This window comes from Engystomops pustulosus, chromosome 1 (genome assembly GCF_040894005.1).
Source record: "Engystomops pustulosus chromosome 1, aEngPut4.maternal, whole genome shotgun sequence".
NCBI classification, from domain to species: Eukaryota; Metazoa; Chordata; class Amphibia; order Anura; family Leptodactylidae; genus Engystomops; species Engystomops pustulosus.
Window position 1 is genome coordinate 105,580,749 of NC_092411.1, and position 6,219 is coordinate 105,586,967.

The 6,219-nt window shown below is 39.7% G+C and overlaps 1 long non-coding RNA gene across 1 annotated transcript; it reads left to right on the forward strand.

Annotated features, from left to right (window-relative positions):
- Positions 1-2,301: 2,301 nt before the first annotated feature.
- Positions 2,302-4,436, forward strand: LOC140080855 (uncharacterized). The gene is made up of 3 exons (XR_011849917.1): positions 2,302-2,384; positions 2,930-3,050; positions 4,365-4,436. It is a non-coding gene; the product is annotated as an uncharacterized lncRNA (long non-coding RNA).
- Positions 4,437-6,219: the final 1,783 nt, after the last annotated feature.

The window sequence follows — 6,219 nt, forward strand, 5'->3', positions numbered from 1 at the left end:
TTTGCTAGTCCATGGGGTGTGAGGGGGTGCTGCATATTATCCATGGGAGGGGGGGGGGGTGAGGGGGCTACATACCATTAATCCATGGGGGCATCATATAATTCATCCTGTATATAATTATTCCATGGGGGTGAGGAGGCTGAGTATAATTAATCCATGGCGGTGTATATAATTAATCCTTGGGAGTGAGGAGGCTACATATAATGAATCCATGCAGCAATATGCAGCAAACACCCACCTGGAATGGAGAGGGCCCAACTGCTCCCAACGTGCGCTGGACTATTACGGCGCATGTCAGGAAGGGGTTAATAAAGCTTGAAATTGATAATAGATTTCCTTCAAAGCATCCTCATCCTTAGGATGCTGTAGGCAGACAAAGTAATTTGTATAATAATAAACTATTGTTTTCATTTTCAGACTTATAGGGGCACATTTACTTAACCGGTCCAAGGAGTTCACAGAAAGTGCATTGTCCGACAATAATGCACTCTGCCGTGATTCACTAAGATTGTGTGCCCGATATCCTGCATGTGTCACTTCCCCGTTCAGGTCCGCCAGAGTTCATCTTCATCTTCCTGGTGCATGTAAGTGTATTGTCTTGCGACACAAATTGAAAGTTAAATCCCGCACTAAGTCCGAATCAGTCAGATCGCCCGACGGCCCGCCCCCGATTTCTGTCATATTAATGCAGCTCAGCTGTGCCACAATCCAATCGCGTACGACATAATCCCAGCACAAACCCCTGTTAAATACCTGTCAAAGCTGCGCAAATTCTGAAAAAAGCTAACAAACCGACGAAAGTGCGATCCGCGTCCCTTAGTAAATAAGCCCAATAGTGTACTAAGGGGCTTAGAAATCACTTGCATCAGAGTACACACTTTTGCTTGTTTGCTGTAAAGCTGCTGCTATCTGTAAACCACATGGTGTGTTTGTGCCATCTAGTGGAACTCTTTGGAGTTCACATTCCACATTTAAAACAGATATAACAGGAGAACAATTGCTAGAAATATTGACTGGATAAAATGGGAATAGAATAAAATGTACCCGTTGCCCTTTTTTGTTAGACAACCTTTTGATCTTTTGTCAATGTTAGTAAAAATAAAACAAGTGGTTTGTCATCTAGAAAAATCCATAATTTTATATAGCTCTAATAACAAAAAGTTCTATTCCCGCTGTATTGCTGGGCTATTGCTGAGCTGTGACTTTGGTGGGTACACAGGCAGGAAGGTGAGATTTTAGTAACTGTTTTATGACAAGGGCTGGGGTGTAAGAAGCGCGCACACCTTAAATGACTATCCTAACCCCTCTGTAGTCACTGTAATTGACCGGCTGCCTCTGACAGGGCAACTATGGGACACCGTTCTAGTGTTTCCAGCTGTCTGGGTGCAAGTCCACAATACATTTAGTCCGGGTGGAATCCCTGGCTTCACTGCCTTCACAAATGGATGTAAGAAGTTGGTGTTATCACTGTGCTCTGCCCCAGAGAGTTGCCCCAACTCCAGGTTCCGTCAGCTTGCTGCATTTAACCAAAAAAGTTTCAGGGTGTCACCTCTGACACACGTGTCATGGGTTAGCCATTTCTGCCTAAGTGCATGAAGACAATATGTACTGATTCGATGTTATGATTATGTTACATCTTGTGACAAGGAAAATAAGGAACAATAAGTACTCATGGGACATTGCTCTTGCATGAGCTAAACCAACAAGGAAGAGGCACAGTTAGACTGGACTGTCTTAGGGTACATTCAGACAGCCAGGTGCTTGACCACCCCTCCTTCCTCCATTGGCAGACAGGACATATTATGCAGTGCGGCCGCCCGACTCAGTGATGGTGCGTTGAAACACTGTGTACTCATTGCACCGTCAATAGGAGCCATAGAAGTCTATGGGGAGCATGATCTGATCCCAAATAAATGCTATAGGATCACGGGCACCCATAACAGCCTTCTGAATGAGCCCTTAGGCCTTTTTCACACAAACGTATGAAAACAGCCTTATGCTACCCGTAGTGTACCATCTTCATACGGGTAGCACTGAAATGGCTGTATTGTCCACCATAATGTACTGTACCAGACATAAAAAATATAAAGCATGTCCCATTTTCTCAAGTATTTCCACTCCATACGCCCCATAGATGTCTATTTGAACTTTAAAATATGTGTTGCAGATGGTTGTGCATCGTATATTGCCGTATACATGTCCAGTATTCAGGGAGACCAGAAGCAGTGGAGATTATCCCAACTGCTGCTTGCTGCCATCCCAGAGCCCAGATACATGACTGTTGCTGAAGGTAGCTGTTGATGACATACATGTCCTATGGGATATGGGAAGTCACACCAGGAGGGGCCAGGGCCATATGTTTCCTCATTGCCTTGTGACTGTTAGTATGTAGTGGGGTTTTTTCTGCGTAATGATATTTGTGGACCTAAATCCTCATATCAGGTTCCCTTTAAAACTCTCTAGTCTAACTTTGAGTCTAACTATTAGTAAATCTACCCAAGGGTATCCAGGTACTACTTATAGAGAAGTTTCCTAACCCTAATACAAAGAGAGACAAATAGGGAAATTCATTAAAACTGCTGTTTTAAATACTAGTTTAAAAATTTCCCAAGCAGGTGTTCAGGTGCCCAGATCTCCAGCCACTTAGTAGATCAGGACCTAAGATGAGGTGTGAACTGGAAGAGTATTTTGCTGTAGTCTCTCCTGGTTTTCCGAAAGAGACCATAGTAAATTTGGTGAGCCGAGCGGTCTTTCCCCTGAACATCTACCAACCACCCTGCTTCGATACACCCACAAAACTGGCAAAGAAGGCATAATGAATCTCCTGATAATATACTCTATATATTCAACTGTGCTGAAAAAGCCTAACTCCGCTTATACATGAGTATAAAAATAAACTCATATACTCACCCTCCGCTGCTCTCCGCAGGTCCTCCCACGGGCTCCTGCAAACAAAGATCTAAAGCCGGTGCAATCCAGCAGTATCTTGGCCCGTTCCCATGGACTGCACAAAGAGCACTGGATGGGATTTCAAGCATTATGGAAACAAGGTATCCTTGACCTGATGGAAAATCTCTAGCCACAAAATATGACATTAATTTTTAAAATTTGTATAGCAGAATATCGAGTGACCACTAGCTTGAGCAGCGTTCCAACTTATAACGCACCAAAATAAATGTTCCCCGGTGTTATTTTTCAGAGGATTGTCACAACAGTCTTTGTACAATAAAACTATATAGTAAAACTTTAATTTAAAATGACATTTTATGTTCTATTATACTCTGTAAAACTAGTATTTATAACTTTCCTATTTTTCATCTATAAAAGTAAAATGCTTTACCCTTAGTTGGAAAGACAATGGGGCACATTTACTTACCCGTTCCTTGGAGTTCACAGAAAGTGCATTGTCCAACGATCATGCCTGTGTCGCGATTCACTAAGATCATATGCCTGATATCCTGCATGTGTCGCTTCCCCACTCAGGTCCGCCGGAGTTCACCATCTTCTTCCTGGTGCATGGAAGTGCATTGGATTGCAACACAATTTGAATCTTAAATCCCGTGTTCAGTTCGAATCAGTTGGATTGTCCGCCGGCACGCCCCCCAATTTCTCCCACCTGAAAGCCAGCGCGGCACCAAAATCCAATCGCGTGCGACACAATCCCAGCGCAGACGCCTGTTAAACACCTGCCAGAGCCGCGCAAATCCCAAAAACGGTGCAAAGCCAAACGAAAGTGCAATCCGCCACCCTTAGTAAATAAGCCCCAATGTAATAAGACATGTCTCTACCTTTTTTCAATCAGATACTAAACTTCTTGTAACTATTTACACTGTACTAGTTTCAGCAACCACAGCTCCAGATATTGATGATTTAGGCCAGCAATATCTAAATCCTGTGTCTATAAATTAAATAAAATTCCATTTATTGATAATGACTTTTATGTTCTATTAAACACTGTTAACATTTTATTGAAACTTTTGAATTTTTTGGCTATAAAAGAAAAATGCTTCACCTTTTGTCTAGGAGATACTGTGATAAGACACCCAGGTATTAAGTTACTAATCCTTAGAGAAAACTGTCAAGTCAAATGTTCTGAGCTGACTTTGCATGCTACAAAATCAGTTCTATTCTAAATGGATGGCAACAACAACAAAAGTGCTTTGTGTTTCTTTTTTTTCTTTAATCTTCAATAAAAGATTAAGCAAGTTGCTAAATGGGGTTTTAAATGTCAAATATGGGGAATATGTCAAATTTTATCAATTTTTTATATTTTTGATTCTTGATTATTGAAAAAAATTCTACCTACCAGTGTATATTTTTAGAAAGTGCCATACTCAATTTTTTTTCTCTTGATCTTATAATAGACTGACCTCATTTTCATCAACAACAAGAGGGACTAGACCGGAAACACCATCATTGACTTTTAACAATAAACGCCCTGACAGCGCTTTATTATGAGATCTGTGTGTCCTCATTGTAACAGCTTCCATTAAAAATGTATGTAGGCTCATCCTGCTGTAATATTCATTTTCTACCGGTTCCTACTTTTTTGCTAACATTTATGTCTCAAGAAAAATTAAGCAGGTCAGGCAAGGTAAAAGACAGACAAACTGTAGGATTAAAGTATACAGGGTTTGTTTGTAGTCTGTTACCATGGAGACAAATAAGTGAAGACACAAAATGTTCAGACATCTAATTATTTATAAGGCAGGGAATGGTTGCTAAAGAAAAGTAGTCTACAAACAAATGGAAACACCATATAGGGGAGATTTGTCTGAGAGCAAACTGCTCATGGCTACCAATCAGGACACAGTTTGATTTTATAAAATGCTGTGAAAATTAAAACTGAGCCCTAATTGGCTGCCATGAGCAATTAGAACTGTTTAGTTCTCACACAATTCTGATTTCCCCTGATGGTCAAAGATAGATAGATGTCTGTGATTATACATTTTTTGGAAGTAATTGTTATTTTCTATTTTATTTAGCTGAGGTAATGTGGTAGCTACTATATTTGTATTGTAGATAAACATCCCTAAAAAAAGAATGTGTTTTCAAGTTTTTAACAGTTTTATATCCTTGTAAAATAATACATTTCTTTGACAAAATTGCCCTTAAATTGTATTTAAAAATGTGTTTATTGCCCTCTAGTGGCAGCATTAAAAACAACAAACTGCTATTAGAGACTTTTTCATTTGGTACCGGCCAAATTTGAAATTATGGTAGTGACAGTGACACTACCCCCAAAAAAACACAACACTGCACTAGGTTTAATAGCCACAGAAGCCTTTTATTAACTTGATAACATTTACATTAAAGGACATCTATCACCATATCAAGGATTGTAAACCAAGCACACTGAAATACTGGTGTGTGCCCCCTCTGGCATGATCTGCTGTTCTTGTAGATCTGTTTTTTTATGTTTTTATTTTTTTATATTCTGATATATAATTTTTTCTATGTATTTTCTATGTATTTATATATTTCTATATGTAATATTACATGTATTTTATCTATCATTTTATATATATATATATATTTACTCCTTCATTATGACGCGGCAAGCACCGCGTGCCCTGCCACACTTGGGGAGAGTGCGCGCTTTTGTCCGCTCTCAGTGCAGGTGCCCAGCGCCAAAACATCACGCATACTTTGTGCATGTAAGTTATCATTTATTAACCTTACAATATAATCTATGCTCTATACCTCAGTCAACTATGGATATATGTAAATTAGTGCACTTCAGCCGATTGGCCGGTTTCTAATCATTTGATTGGCTTCACACTTGTCAGCTATTAGTATACCTCTATAAATGTCTTCTGCCTATCATTGTCATCATTCCTGTCTTTGAGAAAGGGTCGCCCGACCCGAAACGCGTTAGTAGGGATTTCATACATTTTTTTTACTATTTAACTTTTATTTTTTATTTGATTATTTTATTAATAAATAAAAAAATTACTTTTTTTAAAAAAAAATCTTTTTGGAGTCAAGTCAGTGTTCACCACTGTTGTCACTCCACACACCGATGGTTAGCGCCTGTGCATTCTAGCTGACCAAATATTGATTTATCAGTTACTACCGGCTCCATTTCTGGAACCGTTCCTTTTTTGGGCTAGTGGAGCAGCTGACCGTGTTCGAACGTGGATTCACCAGAAGATCCGTACCTGGGATACAACAACAATATGCATACTAGCCAAGGAGGCTTATGGTAAGCACCCACTT